This window comes from Amblyomma americanum, chromosome 1 (assembly GCF_052857255.1).
Source record: "Amblyomma americanum isolate KBUSLIRL-KWMA chromosome 1, ASM5285725v1, whole genome shotgun sequence".
NCBI classification, from domain to species: Eukaryota; Metazoa; Arthropoda; class Arachnida; order Ixodida; family Ixodidae; genus Amblyomma; species Amblyomma americanum.
In genome coordinates, this window is record NC_135497.1 from 371,809,672 (window position 1) to 371,833,117 (window position 23,446).

At 49.2% G+C, this 23,446-nt stretch overlaps 1 protein-coding gene and 1 long non-coding RNA gene across 2 annotated transcripts in view; one reads left to right on the forward strand and one right to left on the reverse strand.

Annotated features, from left to right (window-relative positions):
- LOC144101186 (uncharacterized) overlaps positions 1-23,446 on the reverse strand; it is a 38,320-nt gene that overhangs the window by 5,721 nt on the left and 9,153 nt on the right. The gene's annotated exons all lie outside the window — the stretch shown is intronic.
- Positions 330-21,585, forward strand: LOC144101180 (uncharacterized). The gene is made up of 2 exons (XR_013307950.1): positions 330-680; positions 21,509-21,585. It is a non-coding gene; the product is annotated as an uncharacterized LOC144101180 (long non-coding RNA).

Here is a 23,446-nt window from a genome sequence, read left to right on the forward strand (position 1 = left end):
AACTAAACTGCGAAAATGAGTTTTGAAAAAGCCTTCTTGGTATTTTGACACAATGGAAACAATAACCGTTGCAACGGCACCTAAGAAAGACCACGTTTAGGCGCTGAGTCGCAGAAAATGTTGATACTGCTTTATATCGGCAGTCCATTACAACGCTCCAGGTATATGATATTCTCCAGGTATGATACGCTCCAGGTATATGATATTCTATTTGGAATGGTGTACCGTCCATCATTGCTATTGCAAAGCGACAGTTGCACCAGGCAGTTGCGAAAGGAAGATGAGGACGAGCGCGACGCGAGGCACGTACACGCGCCGTGCCTAAACGGTCACCGTGGCCATTTCGTAAGGCTTTCTTGACCCAGCCGGTGCTGTAGCTTGGTCTTCCTTCGCTCCTGAGGTTCGGCATCCTGATGGCAGCTACCCCGACTAAGCCGACGACGCCCTCTGTGCCTTCGGAGGAGGAACTGGCTCTTTACTGGGACCCTCGGCACCACCGCTACTTCTACGCGGGAGTCATGACGCCTCCAACTGGACAGCTGTACGACCTCAAAGGCGCCCCCATCACGCGCCCCACTGACACCCATACGTGGTCCGCTGTGCAGCTGGAGCAAGCAGAGGGCGCAGCGCCCTCCTCCGCGCCTTCATCGCGGTCCATCATCATCGAGCGTGACGAACACGTATGTACGGGGCTGTGCTTTAATTTTCACAGCATGGCTGTTAATGGCCTGTTTGGCGGATGAGCGGCGGTGATGCCTTCCTCCTCGTTCTCTCCCGCTTGCACCATCGCTGCCACCGATGCTCAACCCAGAAACGGGCCGTCCGTCAACAGCACCCCGGGCAAACCGTGTTTTTCTTCGTCAGAAAGCGTCCTTGAGGCAGGACGGGTGGAGTGGTCGCGTGATCCGTGCTCCACCGGGGGGCAGCATACCGCTTTGGTCCCTGTCTGCTCTGCTGTGCGCCGCAACCGCGAGTAATGTGTGCGGTCCTTGTGTGAGCATGTCTGAAAACACCCCTCGATAACTGCGCTGAATTTGGCATTGCCGAACATGGTAATAGCTCTGCGAGTTATTTTACTGGCAAAAACAATGTGCTGAATGCAGTTAACACGGGCATGTGGGCTATAGTTGGTGACTCGCCGCGCAAAAAAAAAATAACAAAGGCGGGAAGAAACGAGCGGGACAAGAGCCGTAGCCATCGCGCTCTCCCATGAGGCGCACACGTGGTCCGTGGGGCAGATGGCTCTCATTTCAAGTTCGCGCTTTGTCTCATTCTTCTCGGCTCTGTCCACATGCACCATTATTTCCGCAGCCCCAAAATGTATGGCAGACCATGCACTGAATCCGACACACATATGCGCAGCATCATGCTGTCTGAACACACCCTCAGCCTGTTGCAAGAGCAGCGATAATATCTGAAGAAAAGCAAATCGGTACACAAAAGTAGAACACAGCTTGCATATGTATCCAACCACTGGCGATTACAAATCCTTGTGAGGTACCTGTTCAAAGTCCTCCCTATGGGCTATAATTTCATAATGTATACGCCGTCTTTGGATGGGCGTAGACACAAAGCAAATTACTCTGCTCGATTATTAGTACTGCAGAACATAGGTCCGATGTTTCGAGATGAGTGAGTGGGTAAAGGTTCAATGTTTACTCACTCTTCTTTATACATCGTACATCAGATCTATTTTCTGCAGTATTAATAATGGACCAGAGTAATTTGCTTTGTATCTACGTCCATCGAAAGATGGCGAATACATCATGAAATCACAGCGCCTAGGGAGGACTGTGAACAGGCACCTCACAAGCATACGTGACCGCCAATTGTGTGATAAATATGCAAGCTGTGTTCTACTTTTGTATATCACTTTATACTGTCACATTATTAGTACTGCAAAACAGAGATCCGGTGCATGAGGTTTCAAGAAGACAGCACATAAATTCGGTTGTTATGAGACATGAAGGGTGGTATTCAGTTATGAATGTAAAATGGCCCGTGGATGGAGTGTGGAGCATTTGTGAATTTATTTTTATCGGTCACACTTTTCATTTAACCTACGAAAGTTGGATGAAGTTGGTTTGCTACGCTTATTTTTCCGCTTTTATTGACACTCGCAAACAGGCCAAAGATCCCAGTCACCTGCGTTTCGTGCTTTTCACTTTTCATAAAGCTCGGCGCCGTCAGTTCTCTCGATAGGATGTCTTCTGTTCGCGTATAGTAGACGTTGATGCTCCATTAAGTTGTTTAACCAGTGCGTGCGAGCATGGACGCAGGGCCAGCGCAAACGACCTAGCAAGAGACGCCGGATCTCCTGGAGTGCCCTGGAAGTGCCGGATTTGGACACTAAGCCTGGATCTGCCGAAGTGAGAAACCCAAACAAGAGGAGGCGGTTGGTCTTCAGCTGGTTGCGCCGCGTCCTGTGCGTCGCTGTCTCCCTGTTGGTGGCAGTGGCTGCCGCTGTCCTCTTCTGGCTAGAGCGCTCCACGGACGAAACTGCACGCCTCCTCACTACTAGCAGCTCGACATTCGAGGGGCAGCTCGTTACCCAGCCTGACCCGATGTTCCAAGCATTCTTCGGAATGCACACACCGTCGTCTCCCGCTGTCTCTCGATATACAGCCCGAGCTGAAGGCTGCTTCATGGGCGATGTTGTTGACGATCCTGTCACCGCGGCCGGGAGTCTGTACATGGACGCTGCCTCCGAGTACAGCATCACCCGTGACACGGAAATTGTGAGCCACATCTGTCTCGTATCGGGCGAACCACCGCAGCTGGAAGAAATGGACTGCATCGAGAACAGCAGCCTCCGAGAATGGTCGCTCTGCCGTCAATGTGACGCCGTCGTTCACTGCTGCTACTCACTTGGCAAGGATCTGAAACTGCAAAGCGGCAGCCGAGTGCGAGTCGTTGCAGACAACGCCAAACAAGCGCGTCCCACGTCGGAAGGCCGCCGCGAGGCGAGCCAACTCCTTGGGGTGCTGGCTGCCGACGCGGCCTGGCAGCGCCTTGCCACGCGCAGGGACAGAACCAAGTTCGCTCGAGCTGTGATCCGCGCCTTGGAAACAAGCAAGTTCGACGGCGTTCGTCTGCTGGCACCATGGCGCGAACGCTCTGCACACGGCTTCTACGACTTTGTCGTAGGCCTGGCTGCAGATGTGGCCGCACGGCTTCAGAAGAAAAACTACAGTTTCGGTTTCTTCCTGCCGCAGAGGCTATCGGAACCCTACCGCTTCACAACTCAGCTGAAGAAGATCCTGAACTCCCAGCACAGCGTGTTGTTCTACCCAGATTTTTCGGTGTTCTGGAAGAATGCTCCCGCCTTCAGGTGGCCACCGCCGCAGGAAGCCCTGGGTCACTCCTCGAACGAGACCACGGCGAACGAGACAGACTCAAAAAGGAACAGTTTCGCTTGTTACCTTCTCGCGCCGCCGGCTGCCGCATCTCTGAGACTTGGCGAGCGCTGCGATCCATTGAAATCGCGGAGTGTAGCTCGTGAAGTGGCTCCCACCTTCGTGACAGCCACTAATCTGTGCCACCTGTCGAACGCTTCTTGGAAGACCTCTGTGCACAAGTACAGCACGTACGCTTGCGATGGAAGGCAGGCAGTCTTCTACCAGAGCTCGTCTCAAGCGAGACGTTTTGCCATCGATGTTTTGGCCCAGACGTCGTCGTCAACTTGCACAGGTTCCATCAGTTCATACAGACGGGCTTCACGAGTGTGAAGAGAACTCTGCTGGGTCTGAGGAAGCATGACTGACAACGGGGTGCAGAGGCGAGTTGTATGCTGTGGAGATTTTTTTTTCTTTAAATCTGAATACATTTTACAGTCTAGTTTATTTAGATGTAAAACGTGTGTTCTATCAAAATACATTTCACGCGCTGCTCTAAGGTCGTTTCCCGTGACCGTTTGTTTCTAGTCTTGGTTCGCATGCATGATGTCGCACAAGGGAAACAAGGTCGCAGTCCAGGTGATGAGCGGCCTGGTCCAGAAATCATTTTACATTTAGTGCATTCCTCCGTGCTTGCGATATCTTGGTGTTACGCTGGTATACCTTAGCGTTGTTCCGACCCTGGTATCGTTCTATCGCAAGTAGTCTATATCCAGTTTTAGGTTTTCAGAGGAAACGTCGTTGTGACTGGCTGCGCAACACGCACTAAAAACTGCGAGGGAGTTCTGGGACATTGTATATAGCAAGTTCCGAGAGAGTACCAGCTTTTTTCAAATCCCTATTTCCGTTGATGGAGCGCTCTCCCTCGGTGGGAGAACGAACGCATTTCCTCGCGACATTAAGCGTGAAAGGAAAGCCTCTCTCGACAGGCGTTAGCAGTACTCTCAATATAATTCTTACCCAATAGATGAGAACGACCGAGCACTACTATTTTTTCTTTTTTTATAGGGCCCTATAGCTGCACACCGAAACATATGAAGGAAGCCAACAGGCACCGAAACCAAGGTTCGCAGGGGACTGTTTCTTTTTTATTATTTGTAGTGCTGAACAGTCAGAGAATAATACTTCGATTAATCTGTCGCTTAAAGAAAACTTCTTACAAAACAGCAGAAGAAAACAACCATGCCGCCGGTGACTTCCGAACCCACCACCTCCGAAGGGGGAAATGATCGTTTGCTTTGACGGCTCAGTGGCAGAAATGTCTACAAATCGGTGACCCTTACGAAGAACTGGCAAGATACTTAGTTCTACCAACGTTCCGCTTGACAAGAATCCGTTGACCTCGGGGAAGAAGGGAAAAAAAGAAAGCAAATGGTCTCCGTGGTTTCGGATAGTAATAAGTGGCGCAAACTTTCGTCAGGAACCCTCTCCGTAGATGCAAGAGTGATCTTGGGGGAGAGCGCCATAAAAGTGGCCTTGCTGGTGCGCAGGGCGCGTGCGCAAGACTTGAACGGAGGGCGGCATGGTCGAAGCACTAGGCACGCGTAGAAAGGAATGAACTTCGCGCACCGCCCCGCCACCCTGGACATTCTGGTCACAGTGCCGAGAACTTGGACGCGAACCCAAGATCCGGTGCCCAGAGCCGCCGCTGGAGACGACTGGCTGCGATACTTTCGCCCGCAGGCCGACTTTTCGCACGCCACCCTAGACTGATAACAGAGGTCACCTCGGGATCTGTAAGCGTTCATCAGCCAGCAGAGTGCGACGAAGGTTGTATGCAGCTTATTCAGTTCGCCTCTCTGCCACGTGGTCCGTTTAAAAATTGCACGAACGATCTTCCGATTTTTAACCGGGAGCATGGCAGAGCGACACTTGCAAGCAGCCGACCAAGTCTTTATTCGGATGCTTCTTATCTGCCATTTTTGTCTTGAACGCGTCTTACCTGGTTCTCTAGCAAAATTCTGAGCACTTGCGATAATGCATTTAAACCGATATCTAACGCGTCCGCTTAGTTTCTTTGCACTAAAGAGCATGAGCTGACCGAGTTTTATATCTTTGTTCGCGCTAAGGCGATAATACTACACTTATGCGAGTAGGGGCACCATACAGCTGCCGCTCCCGCCATTGCACAGAGTTCCGAGAGCGACTTTCTTTCTTCTCTACTGTAATGCAACTATAGCAGCTCCTATACCACATATTGTGTTCTGCAGGTCATGCTGAGCACAAACTGTGCCTTTACAGGGCAACTTCTTTTTCGACTTGAGATAGCAGCCGCTAACGAACCCTAATTAGGGAATGCAGATGCGCCAACTTCAAGACGCGACATGGCAACACTGCTGCAGCGTGTAGTGAGTGAGTGACATAAGCGCGGGATATAGGCATGCACTAGGCGTGCAAGGGTCAGTGAGGACAAATTGATGCTGGACTCTATCGGTATGGGGAATCACGTTTTAAAGACAAAGCGCCATTCTAATCAGAAAATAGGTATTATAAGATAGAAAATGGAAAAAATAAACACAGGAGTCGCCATGCATCACCCACCCATTTCAATGCGTGCGTCGATACCGATTTTTTGGCTAGAATCACGGAGGCTGCGCTACACTGTCATTCTCTTCAAAACGGTGGCGACCTGTTCTTTTTTTTCCGTAAGAACGCCCCAGGTTGAATCGACTGGCGGGAAGATGTTTTAAATCCAATTTAATGTGCGACAAATGCATATTTTGCTGCCGAACAGGCGTCGGAGAAGCCAGAAAGCAATGGGGAATCCATTTTTGCTGAAAACAATAAGTGGATGGAGTGGCTCCCAGGGTGCATTTAAACGGCCGCATCGACGTATTTTCTATGCATTTTTTCTTTTGCCCTGCGGGCTTCTGCGCGCCGGTTTTAACTGAAAAGGCACGCTGTCAGGAATACTTTGCTAGAGGCGACGTATCGGTGCGGTACGGCCGAACGGTGTAGTTGTGACCAGAAAAGAACAGATAGGATCCATCACACGCGCTGACAGGCTCTAGGGCGCGGGGGAGTACGTACCGCCGCCTGCGCGATTCACCTACGCTCTCTGGCATCCTGTGCTCGAGTCTCCGGCTGTCGGCGCGCTTTCGGTCGGCATACGCAGCTGTGCAGGCAGAGTCATAGCAGCGCTAGCGGAGGCACGGCCAGACTGGAGCGGCGGCGGCCGAAGCGCGCGCCGCCGCCGCTCCACTCCGGCCATGGCGGAGGAAACAGACCGTGTGTTACGTAGCCCAAGGATGTTGGCGATATATGTTTTGGAAAGGGTCACATATTGCCACCTTTAAAGGGACACTGAGGAGAACCCTTTCAAATTTTTTCGTTACCAAAATCTGATAGTTCGGCATTTCATGGATTTGTGGCCGCATGTCCGGGAGCGAAGGATGCATTTATTTCAAAGAAATTTGAATTCGAAGTTGAAAAAGTTTTTCCCGCCGCTTCGATTCAAAATCTAGAACTCATATGACGTCACGGAGAACTCTCATGACGTCACAGGACGGAGTGACGTGAAACATGACGTAAACGGAGACTCCGTGATTTCTGGCCAAGGGCTCGAGCCAATCGGCGCAGACCGGAGTAGACACGTCTAAAAAGGCGACGTCCGCAGAATACAACCCGGATATCTAACCAACATGAATTGAATGGAAGTTTGTTTTCGGAAAGAACATGTTTCTTGAGCTCCGTTCAAGCAAAATTGCCCTCATTTCGTTCTTCAATACTCCTGTCAAGCACGGACACTTCTCTTGAACGGCAAAAACAAACCCGCATATTTCACATTTCTTGCACACGCGGTCACCCTCATTGTAAAAGCCTATTCTGGCAGCGCTCGCTGTACAGACCCGACTGACCCGCCTACTGTCAGTTCAACCTCCCCATCACCGCCCACCGACTGGCGCGTATGGATCGCTCTCCTCTTGCACTGCAACACGCTCTGGGGCCTCGGTGGCTTAACAGGGCCATGATGGGTTGCATTCACTAGAAGTACCATAGCCCCATATCCTTTGCGCGCAAAATTGAGCATTCCTTTCACTCTCTACGGTTTCGGCTCATATTCTTATTGATAGTAGACAGCAAATTTTGCTTGCATGTTTTCTTCTTTGTAGTGATGCGTAAGGCATTAGTACACATGACTCACCACGTGCGTGGCATTTGCCTACACAACCGCTGAGTATACCATGTACACTCGAGTAAGGGTCGCGCTTGTTTAAGGGCTACTACCGCCCAACATGGCAACCGGAAAATATTAAAAAAAAGGTACAGGCGATCATATGATGCGACGCAACAGATCTGCGATAGCAGTATTGGTGTTACATTTCGCTTTTGCATTGATCGCATTCCCATTGCGTCTTTTAATTTGATATCACCGTCGCTTTTCCTATCCCGGCCGCAGCGTGCCTTCTGGATGTGAGGAGAAGGTGCGCCGCTGTTATTTGCATTGTGCCGGAGCTGAAATGCAAGCGTCAACTACTTATTCTGCCATATCCACGCCATGCAGAGTGCGCATCCAGTCGACGCGTTTCCTTGCGCGCTTTTCGTTTAACTGTTCTATTTTCGTGCTGCAGCCTATAGGTAAAAAAAAATCGGGGACACAACGGTAGGCAGCGATAGCGTTAAAGGCTTCTTTCAGCGGCCTCTCGCTCGCTGCTCATCAAAGGGGGAGCGCAGAGGAGGGTTCGTCGGGGCAACTCGCGCACGTGCTCTAGCAATGCGGACCGCTTCAATCGACAACGTTGGGCCACCCCATTAGAGCATGAGCTGGTTCCTCAGTTTCGCGCTGTCATCGTCCCGGCGTCGCAGCGCCACCTGCCTCGGTTGGAAGAATGGAGAGCAAGAAATACCCCTTTCCACATTTAGGGTAAACGAGAGAGAGAAAAAGATGGAGATAGGGTGGGACAAGTATGCAGGGTGGGCACATGGAAGAGACTCCTCCTACTCACTGCAGTCCTGGGTAGGTTGTGGAAATATGGGGGGACAAAGGCCTTTCGCCCCGCCCGCACTCCCACTCCGCGGATGCAGCGTTCCCGCTCGCTAACCGCGGAGGGGTTCGTGCTCGAGGGACAAAGGGAAGGGACGACACAGCGTTAACACTCATATGCTATTTATTACACTTGCAATTAATACACAGAGTGCGCCAGCTAGCTACAAAACATCAACGAGGCATTCCTCGGAAATAGAAGGCTACGTAAGAAGGACTTCCGACTTACCGGCTGGGCCAGGGGCGCGACTTCGGAGGTATCGGCGGCGAACGTTTGTATGCGCCGATAATGGCGGCCGGGTTTTCCCGTGCGCGCTGCATTCTTTGGGCAAAGCCATTCCCTAGCATTTGCCGGGGAAGGCGACCAGAGTGCGCGTTTGCTGCGCTCGGTTCGCTGCCTGGAACCAGAAGTCTAGCGGCAAGGCACAACGGATCCTCGTGCGCCTGCCGTGGAAGGTGACGGGAGCGTGCGGCTCCAACCGCTCACGACGCTGACCGGATCCCGAAGGGCCTCTCTCCGGTTCCGCAGAATTCCGCGTAACCTACGAGGTGGCGCTCCCGTCGCCGTTCCCTTTCCCCCATGAGGGAGACTTCCCTCCTCGCCCAGCCGGGGGCTGTCCGTCCCGACGGCCGACGATGAAGATGGGTCGCATCGAAACGGAGGGGGGAAACAGGTTCTCCACATCCCTCCCTCCTTAAATATCGGCCTATGGTTGAACCCATCCATGGATGCCATCGACGAAGGGGCCACGAGCGTTGCGATGATGACTGCAAGACAGCTCGTACAGGCGGGGTGCCGGGGTCATCCGATGAGCAGCAAGGTCACCGGGCACCCGTCCTTTGTTGGAAGGTAGAGGGGCTGGCCCCCCCTCTCGTAGCCGTTGCAAACTGCTCGCCGGAGACTCTGCAGCTCGATGACTCATGGCCGCAAGGCAGCAGGCAGAGACCCATACAATGGACAGCAGGCCGGGGCAGCTTCTCTTCAACTCTGCATATAGCTCCTAGGATCTCCAAAAGTTTGCAGCAAAAACAATGGAGACCGCGTAAACTCACCATTTGGTAAAATGCGGAGTAATGCAAGTGCCAAACAATCCTATCCGGCACCGCCCAAACGCTCGGTTCATTTGAACGTAGCTGGCTCTCTTCAGACGAAGCACATTCGCGGTTCGCTTTCCGGCATGGTGATGTTAAGCTCACTTGAGCTGCGTTAGCGTCTCTGGTTCCGCGAAATTATAAATTCGCTTCGCAGCCCAAAAAAGTAAGTTCGTTCGAACAAAGTCAGCTTTCTGTAGTTGAGCGAGGCCTCTCGGCTCTAGCGAGGTTAAATATACAACAAGCAAGCCCGTTTGCGCGTGCTTGTGCCACGGTACGACTGTGTCCTCCCAAAAGCGACAGGCAGCTCCCGAAGAGCCTTAGGCCTACTCGCTCTTACACTTCAGGGTGCCAACAAAGGGCCAAGGACAATAGCTAGAACACAACGCCACGAGGAGATACGTTTCTGCCAAGGTGACCCTAACGCGAACGGCGCCTACCGCTTCCCGCGGTGTCGCAGCGCCCCGGTGCTTTTCCTGTAATCACGACTGCAATCCAAAACAGCTGACTACGGCACCCGGCTCCCAGAGCCAAAGAGACAGAACAGAGAATATTTACAACTATGTACAAGAAAAATCGGGCCACCCTCCAGGCTTCCGCATTCACTCGCTTCTGGCTTGCTGTTCTCCGTGGGCGTCTCGGTCTCGCTCTCCATGAGCGGACCTCGTAGGTTCACCTTCCACAGGTGTACCGATGAAGTGCTCATCAAAAGCTTAGCATGCACGGCAATCCTCCCATGCTGCTATTACGCTCATCTCGCTGTCAAGAAAGCATCTTCGCCTTGCTAGCAACTCCGAATTCGGTTCAGGCCTAACGCTGTTCCAAATCCGGGCGGGCATTCCACGAACCGAACTGACTGCCGTCCCTCGTCCCAAGAGCTTGCCACACGTTGGGGCGCCATTGTGGAAATACGGGGGAAACAAAGGCCTTTCGCCCCGCCCGCACTCCCACTCCGCGGATGCAGCGTTCCCGCTCGCTAACCGCGGAGGGGTTCGTGCTCGAGGGACAAAGGGAAGGGACGACACAGCGTTAACACTCATATGCTATTTATTACACTTGCAATTAATACACAGAGTGGGCCAGCTAGCTACAAAACATCAACGAGGCATTCCTCGGAAATAGAAGGCTACGTAAGAAGGACTTCCGACTTACCGGCTGGGGCAGGGGCGCGACTTCGGAGGTATGGGCGGCGAACGTTTGTATGCGCCGATAATGGCGGCCGGGTTTTCCCGTGCGCGCTGCATTCTTTGGGCAAAGCCATTCCCTAGCATTTGCCGGGGAAGGCGACCAGAGTGCGCGTTTGCTGCGCTCGGTTCGCTGCCTGGAACCAGAAGTCTAGCGGCAAGGCACAACGGATCCCCGTGCGCCTGCCGTGGAAGGTGACGGGAGCGTGCGGCTCCAACCGCTCACGACGCTGGCCGGATCCCGAAGGGCCTCTCTCCGGTTCCGCAGAATTCCGCGTAACCTACGAGGTGGCGCTCCCGTCGCCGTTCCCTTTCCCCCATGAGGGAGACTTCCCTCCTCGCCCAGCCGGGGGCTGTCCGTCCCGACGGCCGACGATGAAGATGGGCCGCATCGAAACGGAGGGGGGAAACAGGTTCTCCACAAGGTCTGGATTCGCCTCCGGCTCTTTGGCTTTACGAAAACAAAAATGTCTGCGGAAGATTATTAACTGTAACACCACAGCTGTCGCCTGAACATTCGCGTTGCACACTCGTAACCATACTGTGATTTTTTTTTCCTCCAGCCGTTTTCGGTTGGAATGCGTCGGTTGCCACGTCCTTTCCAAAGACGGGCCTTCGCTGGTCCGCAGCCACCACTCCTTCGTAGAAGCGCTGTGTTTGTTGGAGCCCGGGAGAGTCCTGCACTTTTTGTCTATAGCAGTGACAAAGGATTCTTCAACATCTGTTTTGAATATTGTAAGGTACTTTTATGGAAATGTTGAACGGAATGGCCCATTCTTCCGATGCGTAGCAGTCTCTATTTTAAAGTTTGTCGACTAGTTAGGAATACCATTGAAAACAAACGGGGGAGCTTTTTTGACAACGGCAATAACGTTAATAGCAACAAAATGCAAACCTGCTGAGGGTTAGATGTCCAGATATATTTATTGTTGTCGTAAAGTTCGACGCTGTATGAAAGAATGGCGTTGATAAACTGCTTGCCTTTGCAAAATGCGCTTGTTGAGAATTTCCAGGCAAGGGCGTCCGTACATTCGGCCAAACTTGAGCCACTAGCTCTGTCGCAGCTGGCTTCCTGTCGATAAAGCTGGTGTCTCCTGCTTGGCACATGTTGAAGCTTTTTTTCTCAGCTTCTCTTAGTTGCATTGTATTTTCGATCGTCCTCTCCCGTTCAGTTTTTGCGTAGTACGCAGTTAGGGGTGAATGAGGCAGACGGTTCGCGCAGCTCGCCTTTATAGTGGTTGTTTCGTCGTTTACCTTTAGCTGTCGATCCCGCGTCTACGTGTGCTCTAGAATAGGCTGTATACCGCGGCCGGGAAACTTAAGAAAGGTCAGGTCGGGCACGAAATTTGACACACGCCATCATCTTCAACCAGTGCATCTTTGACTCTCTCACCTTCGCCTCACCGAGTGAAGGCCTTACGAGGTGAGGGTGAGGAAGACCTCAGAGGGCTCACCCCCGTGAGGGTGGCCATGTCTGATCAATATACATATTACCCGAAAGAAGCCCCAGCAGGCAGCCACCAGCGAAGGCCATGTTCTCTAAGGACTGCAAACAGCTTGCTCAAGTCGTGGGTCCAGACACGTCCGGTTCCAGGCTAGCTTTATTTGCGCTTTATTCAAACTTATTCAACTTTATTCAGGCTATAAAAAAAGAACGGACACCTTGGCTCAACATTACCAAGAAAAAGAAGCACCACTGCGCCTCCCTTGCTGCCAGTGAGTTTTTTCTTTTGGCTGTTGTTCCCGTTGCTTCCTATCCTTTCTCGACACACACACACACACACACACACACACACACACACACACACACACACACACACACACACACACACACACACACACACACACACACACACACACACACACACACACACACACACACACACACACACACACACACACACACACACACACACACACACACACACACACACACACACACACACACACACACACACACACACACACACACACACACACACACACACACACACACACACACACACACACACACACACACACACACACACACACACACACACACACACACACACACACGCACACGCACGCACACGCACACGCACGCACACACACACACACACACACACACACTTGTGCTTCACGTAACTTGAGCGACGGATAAAAACAAAAAGGGGAAACCAACGGTATATTGTTTGCTGACATGTGGCGCTCCTGAGATTATTTTTATATTCAACTTCATTGTGAATTAACGACAATGAATTACGCAAATTTTTAAATACTAATTTTATTAGGCCAAGTACGTATAGTTCTTTGTAAACGGATTTTAGGAACAGCATATCCTGTTTTTTGTGGCGACCGTGCAGTCTTTACCAAAAGTGACCAGGCTGCACGGTTTGCTTCTCAGTCGTGTATTGAAGTTCTTGTGCCAGCCTCCAAGCTTTAAATCTATTTGTCGTAGGGAAAACGCTTGTCCCCATCGTCCAAGACCTCTTTGATCTGTGGGGAAGCCGTAAGGGCTCGGGTATATGAACGAAAAGAAAACTATGCAGCGTGGTTACTTTTGGCAAAGACTGTACCTCCTCAGTGGGCCTTTTTTCCAGCATTTAAATAAAGGATTGAAGTTAATATTAAAAGAACCCGCGTGGCTCCACCATTCGATACTATTCCACGCAATGTTGCAGCGTTCTCAACCGTGCCTTGTACAAACGAGACGCGCGCGCAGCGAGCGGCCGCCGCTCAGTTCAGCGGGCTGCACAATGAGAGAAATAAAGAAAACGGAGGCTAACAAAACTATTCTACTCCGCAGCTTTCTTTTCCTTTGTTGTTTTTTCTGTGTGGTGGCTCCGTAAACGCTCCGTCTGAATTGGCTGTCGGCGGCCTCCTTACCAGCTATCGCAGATTATGGCGCGCGGTTTCTATGATCCGGCAGAATGTGCTGACGCACTTTCATTACTTACAGGCAGTGAGCACGCACGCTTCGTTCATTCAATACGTCTCTGGCAGCGCTGCAATACTGTAGCGCAAGAGAGCAACCGTGCTTTTTTTGCATTTCGCAAAATTTATTTAAATGCAGGAAAAAAATGACCACGTAGGAGTTACGTTGCTACAACAAACTGGATTGGCCGTTTCTTAACGCCCTCAGGAACTTGACGAAACGCACCGCACCCTAAAGCAAAAGTTACGCAATCATTCGTAGCTATTTAACTATAAATAGGAGGAATTTACACTTGGGGGAGCGCCACACGACTGGAAACAGTATGTCGTTGGGTTCAACTACCTCGGGTGCAGCGCTTTATAAACATCCTGATTAAGCGATGTCTACATTGTGGTGCACTCGATTTGCCGTTAGTCGGCCTTATCTGTTAAGTGCAAATATGAAACGTACCAAGCATTGCAATTAGCTTTAAGAGGCATCATCTTCCAGAGAAAAAGAGAAAAGAATAAATCAGTCTAAAAATAACGTAAGAAGTTCTTATTAAATTCGCCACTGGAAAAGCGAGTCACTTTGGCAATGCTTTGGCCCCTCTTTTTCAGTGCGGAGAACGCTTTTGTACATTTTCATGGTGAACAGTAACTGTACAAAACGATGAACGACGAAATACGCATAAAACTAGTGATGGCTCGCCAGATATTAAGATCGCTCCATGGAGAATATAACATGTGGGCATCATCAGCATTCTGCCAGCTGCCTCTGTTTCCACCGGTACGCACAGGACTGCACAGGACTGCTTAGATTAGCAGTATTGTTTTACAAATCTCCGCTAACAAGACTCCCTTGAAGCAACCCTGCCAATTTTTACAGCTGCGCTGGTAATCTTTCCAGACAGGCAGCCGGAAGTAGCGAACTACAGAAAGAAGCGCGTCCGACGTGCCAGCGGGGCACACGTGGAAGCCGACGCAGTACTCTGCTGGCGTCGTCTGTCATGGAGCGTTTTGCCGGACCAGCTGTGTATTCGCGGTAGGACGCACGTCAGGACCAGACCCTATAGTTTATTGGCGCCCGATTCCTTTTCAGGATTCAAGTGAGCATATCAATAGCGCAAGATGAACAAGAAGATTAAATAATCGGGCACTTGGATGGGTTAGCTCGGCACGCGTCCGACTGATGTCTTTCTTCGGAATTTTCCGCCAAGATGAGTCACAGTTTAGAGAAGGAAAAAAAAGTCTTCATGATAAAGTAAGATTTTTTTTTTCCAACCGTGTGCAGTCTTCTTGTGGATGTAGTGCTGCGACGCGAAAGCAGCGAACAGCGCTACGCAAAGGGCCAGCGTCAGGGATGAAGACAGCGAGACACCGCTGCCCTTGGGCGGCTTCGCGAGCGGGAAACGGCGCCGCCGCCGCCGGGAAATTCTTGGGGCTGGCATCCGTGCACTTCCAAAAATGTCGACGAAAGTTTCTTCACAACCGAGGTATCGGCCTCATTAGCGCAGCTCTTCCGGCTCTTGTCGATGCAGCCGTTGGTCGTCGCCAGGATGGAGCTGTCCAAAGAGAGGAGGCGTAACGTGGGTGAGAGGAAATGAGCTATTTCAGGCGCCGCTGTAGTTCGCTTCTCCCTGCCTTTTGCACGCGCTGAAGAATGATGCTACATGGCGACACAACTACACGCGAAATAGCTAAGAGCAAGAAATTCGAATTACAAGCCTCAGTACGTGGCTGAGCTTGGGCCCGCTATGCAACGAAAGAAATGGTTGCGAAGAAGCCGGAACCCGATTAAAACGTGTACACGGCGTCAATTCTTGTGAAGTACGTCGTCGGTTTGTAACCGCTACACTTTGCGCAGTGCCTTAGACACAAACGACGTTAATGATAGTCACGGTGAACGTATACGAGGAATGTGCGGTAAGTTTTGCCTTCTGGGCTGTCATATTTTTTTATTAGGAGATAGAATAGGAAAATGTTACCTTGAAACAAAAGCCTGGAATACCTTCTTCCCAAGAAACACATTATTATTTAAATACAATCCTCGCCCTCTTCCTCGATTTTGAAAAAGCTTTTCACAAAGTTCCTCACAAGTGACTTTCACTAAAACTTTCATGTCTCAATCTTAACGAACACGTTTTTATTGGATATGCAGCTTTCTACAAATCGACAGCAGATTGTTTTTGTTAATAAATGTTCATCTTCTTATTCCTCTGTTATATCGGGGTACCTCAGGGCACCATCTTGGGCTCCCTTCTTTTTCTCATATATATTAATGATTTGTCTGCTAACATATGTTCTAACATTCGCATATTCGCTGACGATTGCGTTATCTACCGGCCTATTACTAACAGCGATGACAATTTTCTTCTTCAGTCTGACATTCAGCACGTACTAACCTGGTGTAATACATGGCTAACGTCCTTAAATGTGAAAAAAACATCTCTGCTATCATTCCACCGACGTCATTCACAACCATCTTCAAAATATCTATTCGGGAATACCGAAATCGATTCAGTATTAACTTACAAGTATTTAGGCATTCATTTGACACCTTATATAAATTGGTATTTTTATGTATCTCAGATCACTACCGAGGGAAATCGCGTCCTTGGTTACTTTCGGCGAACCCTGCGACTAGCACCCCAATCAGTGAAATCCCTTGCTTAAGTATCCCTTGTGCCTTCCACATTACAATATACATGCGTGATCTGGGACACTCATCAAAATAACCTTTCCACTACTCTCAAATCTGTAGATAATCGCTCAGCTCCTTTCACTTTCTCAGCCTATTCTTATCATATAAGTGTAGCTGAACTGAAACGCAATGCTCATCTCACATCATTAACGAACCGCCGAAAAATTTCCAGTCTGTGTCTGTTTCCTAAATTCTATCATCATCCACATCTCAACTCTATTACCAGCCCAGCACATCGCATCTCCAATCGCACAAACCTCGGGAAGGCAGTCTACCCTCCCCTGCCCGCAATTCTGAGCATTTGTCAGCATTTTTCATTCATACAGAAAGGGACTTGAATGACCTGCCAAACGCCATCGTTGATCAGATCGACGCATCGTCATTCAGATCGTCAATAGAAGAAATGTACTGCTGAAATTCCCCCCTCATGTAATACCCCTTCGGTGGGGTCTTTAAGGTGCTAATAAATAAAAATACCATCGGCGGCGCACTTTCCACACTGCGCTGATTTTTTTTTTTTATCACTGCGCTGATTGCACCCACCGCGGCAGGCTTGCTCGCTGGATGGATGGATGGAAGATATATGAGCGTCCGCTTTGAAACGGGGTGGCGATTGTTTCAACTTTTCACCATGTACGGCTTCTTTTTGTACATTGTTTTCTTTCAACTCATTTTTTCTTTATATTTACTTAACAGTGTTATAACTCGGTCTATATATTCTCCATTTTCTTTAAATACATCTTTAATCTTACACTTCTAAGCTTATGTCACCTCCCTGCTTTTGAGCCACCAATCTTCCAACCGCTTTTTGCTAACTTCCACCGCAGACTCATTCACATGACCATTATCATCTCTGAACCCTAAGGCATCAGGAAGAGTTAATGTGCCTGCATCGACATCCGGATGGATACCATCACATTCGAGACTAAGATGTTCAACTGTTTCTACAGATTTACCAAATACAGCACATGCACAATCTACTTCGTTGAATTTCTTTTTGTAGCGGCGCGTTCTAAGACATCCTGACCTAGCTTCAAAGATTAGGGCACTGCCTCTTTAGTTATCATAGACCGATTCCTCCTTGATCTGCCTTTTCCAATTTCGATACAGTTCTACGCTCTGCTTGTTTTTCATTGAACTAATCCGTCTTTTACTTTCCGCGTTTTTAACCTGTCGTTTAATGCTCTTTCTTTCTTCGTCCTCGTGTCTGGCATACTCATTGGTTAGCTTCCTAGTTCTTTTCCGCCATTGTGTGTCAACGCCCTTTTTGTAGAAGTATTTAAATACCTTAGCTGTCCACCTTTTATCGTCCAATTTCCTCAGGCGTTCTAAATCTAATATTTTACTCAGCTTCCCGTGCTACGAACGATGCCCGACCCATATCCCCCTGTACTGCCTCGCTTGTGGTTCTCCCGTGGGCATCTAGTGCTAAGGTTCCAACAGCTCTATGATTTATTTCTAATTTCGACTGAACCTCAACCCTTAAAGGGACCCAGAAAAGGGCTCGCAATAAAGTTGCGATATGTCTGCGCTGTCAAAAGGCGCTGCTTCATAATTATCCTCCAGCAAGAATTATTTTAATGCGTTTTGTCGAAGCTGAGTTATAAGCAGACAAAATTTTAACTTCCGCGTCTTCGCGCCTTTCCCTTTCCTCTCGCACGCCAAAATGGCGGCGCTGCTTCACTGGCCCAACCCACTCGGCGTCTCTCATACCTCTTCTGGCTGCGGCGCGCACAGAATGGCCGGGGTAGCGCGTGCCGTCTGAATTTGGCGCTGTGGACCAATTATAACCCCCCGCTGCTGACGTCACTTGCACGACGTGATGTCGTATGCAAGGTTTTCGCACGAAAGCTCGGCACCGCGCGCCGCCGCGAGGTGCGAAAGTAGGAATTTTTAAAAATGTATTTTAAATTTCCCGCTCGCTTTTGAGGTCGCGTACGCGGCATGGACGCTTGGTGGCCAGTGCTCTATATAGTGCAAGCATTTTAAAGCCAAGCTCAGACACCCCTTTCTGGGGCCCTTTAAGCACCAAACCGTAATCTCGAAAGTAAGCCCTGACACCATTGTTCCTTTCCAAATACCTCTCTGTACTTCATATTTGTTGTGCCCCATAACACCCTATGCTTCATTATCCCGTCGTCTCTTCGCCCTTTTGCCCTAACAGTCTGTTCGTGCTTTTTCCTGTATGCCTGTAATCCGTTTACCCACACCCCGAGCTATTTGTATTCAGCCACTTTGGGTATTTCATAGCCTTGTATTGTAAGCACCTGGTCAGTTGTATCGTTGAAAATGATCAGACCTGACATAACTGCACTAAAACTGAAACCTAGAGCGTCTACTTCGTTTCCGTGAGAATTAGCTAGAGTTTGAAAATCGTCCTGGCATAATATCATCCGCCTACACTAAACCGGAGACCCTTGCTCAACGACCTTTCCGTTTAATCTGTACGACAGATTATAACTTAGATTACTTTCTTGTAGCCTTGTTTCCTTATTTATTATATAAAGCATGAACAGCAGCGGTGATAGAGGATTACCTTGCCTTGATCCTTTGCGTACTTCTGCAGTTGTCATACTTCTTATTCCTTCTCATATGACTTCTGCTCTATTATCTCGGTATATTTCGTGTACGAAATAAATTATCCAATGAGTGATACCTCCATCTTTTAGTATCTTTCTCAGCAGTTCCCTGTTCACATGGTCGTATGCACCGCTTATGTCCAGGAAGGCTAAATGCAGAGGTCTATCTTCCGCCTTAGCTATTTCGGTGCATTTGGTAAGCACGAACAGGCTAATGCCTAGCCGTTATGAACCCATTCTAATGTTCTCCAGGTATCTTATTGCTTTCTACCCAGTTCTGCGTTTTTAATTCACCGCCTGCATTGCCAACCTGTATATAAGAGATGCTATTGTAATCGGGCGGAAGGATTTTATGTGCATTCTGTTCCTTTTATAAATCAAGTTCATTTTACTTTGCCGCCAGCATTGCGCAATTTGCTTATTTGTTGTGACTGTTTCCAATATATTTAACAAGGTTTTCTTGCTTTTTGGACCAAGTTCACTGATCAGCTTGATTGGAATTTCGTCTATGCCTGCGGGTGTGCATTTAGAAATATTTGCTTGCGCCGTTTTCTAGTTAAGATTGATCAGTTCTAAGCTGGTTTCTGTTATACTGTCCTGCGTTGCTGGAACGTGGTGCCATCTGACGCCCTCAAAGCGACCTGCGCATGCGCAGTGGTGGCTCGCGGTACGCGGTACAAGTAGCGGTGTGCGCTATGCTAAATGTGCAGATCGCCGCTCCTAGACGTGGCGGAAGGGACTTTTTTTCAGCGCCACTCGGTGGTGGTGGTGGTGAAAAAACATTTAGTACGAGTGTCTGGGTAACCGGTCATCCTAGATGGGTCCTCAGTCCAGGACTTCGATAGCTTCTGCTATCCTGCGGGCCCGCGCGGTCAGCCGCTGCTGATCGCCATGGCTAGCTAGAGCTCTAAAGAACAGCTTCCCATGAGGAGGTTGGGGCGGGTTGTTTTCGCACGCCTATTGAAGAAGCGGGGATCGCTGCACCCTCCCCGCCTTCCTTTGTGCCGTACCTTTCGGACCGCGAGCAGCCTTCAGTTTGAGTATGTTCGAGCTTTCAATTTCGAACGTTGATGGCAGCTGGCGGGGTACCGGATTGCCACGCAGGAGCCTCTTGTTGCCCGTCAACTCTGAGTGAATGCTGTAGAGTTGGTGGGAAACAGATGAATCGAGTAAGCTGCAAGGTAAGCTGACTGACTAATTAGTAATCGGCAAATGGTGACATTCGTGGCGCTAACGAGAAGCATATGTCTAGATTTCGTGGACTTGTTTATCAATGCGCAACGTGAGAAACCAACTCAGCGAGCTCTCAAAAGCATATTTCTGACGGTAGATATTTCGATCCCGCTGTGTTCGAACCAAAATGTCGACTCAGAATTTTTTAAAACTAACTCGCCTCCGATGTTGACGGCCTTTTACTTCGCAATATAATCTTGCGAAATAATATAATATATTATATATAATTTATTATATATATAATATAATATGACCCTAAACCAAGAATTGAAACTTGATTAGTTGATTTCAGTGGATTAACTGTCTTTTAACTGAACTCTTTTACTTTATGTAAAGTCCACATCGTAGTAAAATCCCTCTGCACAGATCGCCTCGTCGTAGCTCTCGAGGTGCTTAAGTAGGAATATGCATCCAGCATATAGATGATCTGGGCGAGTTGTGCACTGCTGCTGATGAAAACTGCGTAAAGAAGGCATGTGCTAGCGGGGAAGGAGACATCCTATACTTTCAATAGAATTTAGCGGATTTAACACCCGTCGTGCAACGATGAGACAGAGCAAAAAAAGAGCACCACTGTCAGACATTTCATCGATTTTCTTGAAACAAGCTACAAGCCCACCGTTGCACTTCTCCTGTTCATGTCTGAAACAATTCGACGTGATACATCGTCCGAGTTAATTATCGCTACAAATGGCTCATCAAACCAGATGCGAGCTTACGGGATCACTCCTCGGACAGTCGTCATCCAGGAGCTGCATGCGCATTCACCAAAGCACGGGAAGGCTCTTGATGGCCGCTGATGGCGAGCATGATCGCAGCAGGCCATTTGCCAGTCTGCGCGTGCCCTGTATTGCTCGCAACGTGCGCATTCGTTTACGAACAAAGTGGTCGTGTAATAATTAGTTACACGGGTTGTTTGACGTAACACGTTCAACATAACAGAGAGCGCTATGGATGTATGGGTTCGAGCATACCGCTCTGGGAGCTCTACTTGGCAGGGTTCAATGCCATGAATCTTTGGGCCTGCTGCAATCTGCGGCAGCCTCCGAGCCGCATCACTCACGCGCAGCTCTTATTTCCGCCGTCTTGCAGTCCCCTTTTGCCAGCTGCGACACACAGGTGTAAATTAAACGCGATAGCGTTAATTGGTCCCTTCAGCGGCTTGGGCTCCTCTTTGCATATCACATCGCAGACAGGGACTGTCGGACAAGACACACAGACTCCATTGAACCAAGTCGAACGAATGTGCCTCGATGGTCTAGAGGCAGCTTGTCTGACTACGACCCAAGAGGTACAGGTTTGATTCGCATCTAACGACAAGAAATTTTCCTTCAGCCCAATTCATTTACCTTACATTCTTACATGTCACAATAACGATAGCCATGTTGCGAACTTAGAACCGCAATTTATCTAATGTTTTTATCACTTTTTCAATTCCGCAGCTCCACGCGTGACGTCATGACTCTCTCGACGAATCCGGATTTCCTCAACACGCCATTACGACGCCAGGCTCTCCGCTGAACACAACCCTTAACGCTACCGCGTTCATATTAAAAGGAATACGCAAGCTTGTGCCATTGTGAGCCCATCATGCTTCTGCCGTGGTTCTAAACATTGGAGGCACGCCGTACGTGTCACGTTGGCGGGCCACATTAGGGAAGGAAAGTGGCAGTAAACGTCGAAATGCTCGTTCAGCGCCTTGCGCATCAACCGAAAAATTATATGCGTCCTTCTTGACGTGGTTACTGTACACTAAAGATTTGAGACAGTTGCCCCAGTGCGAGGGGATGTGCCTCCAGTATTTGATAGCCTCAAGTGAGGGTGAACCAAAACAAAAAAAAGGCTTTTTGAGGCACAGGGATAGAGGCTTCGGTATTGTAATTCCTGTGCTGGCGAACATCAGAAACACGAGTGAATCCCCTTAACTAGTGGGCAGTTTAAATAATTTCTAATAGTGAAGTTTGAACTATTACAGTTAGGCGCCAGGTTTAAATTATAGATCTGCAACTCGTCGTTTTTGACATTTAGGATTTTCAAAACGTGATTGCAGTCGGCACTGTGACTTAACAAATTTTTGCCTTCGCGCACGCATTTCAAATATCGCGCCTCTTCGGCGCGTGTGCTGCAACGCTCGCCAATTGACTTGAGTCCGTAGCGCGCTTTCCCATAACTTTCATTATCCCGGCCGCTCTGGAGCACAGAGCAGCGGTGAGCAACGCATCGCGGGCGGGTAAAAGGTCACGTCGTATGCGTGCCACGGAGTGATGTCAATGATTGGGCGTCGCAGCGCGTGCGCCGAAGCCGCGTAATATTTGAAACGCGTGCAGGAAGGCCAACACCTGTTGAGCCACAGCGCCACAGGTTAACAGTGATATGGCTACTATTAACACTCAGCTACAAATCTCTGTCTGAAATCAGGAACCCAACTGTAATAGTTTCCAAGTGAACTATTAGTAGTCAGGTAATCAGATTACTATAGTTAAGAGCATTTACCTGTTTCTCGATGCCCACCAGCACTGGTATTACAATGCCGCAGACGCCGTCTCTACATATCAGAAAGCGCATTTTTAAATATTCTGGTTCACATTCGCTGAAAAAGCCTCTTCAGGCTTTTTATATCATATATTAATATCACATACACAGCCTGAAACGAAAGGCATGCAACTAGATTACATCCTTCGCGTTATGAGCTCCGTCTATCAAGCGACACAGGAGCGTGACCATTTGCCTACCGTTCATGTGGCGCGTTATACCCTTTGCAAAAACATGAATGATACATCTTGTTTCCCCCCCCATCACCCCCTCCCTATCTCATCTGCAGGTGAATTCAGGGGAAGAGAACGTGTTCTGGTTCGTATAAACTGATCACGTTTCGCTTTGTGCTGACAATGGAGTGCAGTACTTTGCACTGAGCGGCGCGATGAAACGGGGCAGGATGAGTAAAAATGCACTGGACAACGTTTACCACCGACTGGAGCTTTATAAGAGCAGCAAGCGCTTAGTTGGCAACAACAACCTCCGAATAACGGTACAAAAACAGCACCACAGTAGCAATGATTGGAGTCAGGGTAACTGAAGGAACGGCACCGAGGCACCCCAAGGAATGGTAGAAAGTTTTAATTTTTACTCCAAGCTTGTTAATGCCTTCCAGAATGTTAGTGTAACTATTGTCACCTCGTTGTCGCAAACTTCTGTTGATAGAGCTTCCATTTCCTGCTCAGTTCCTTCGGCTTATAAAGTATAGACGCAGTACTAACTTTCCATTAGCGCTGATGCATAAACGGTTTCCGAAAGCGGGCTTATTCGTGCAGGTATACCGCATGTATCGGGCACTTAACGCAAACGTAAAGGACAGCACAGAGATGTAGAAATTTTGCTAT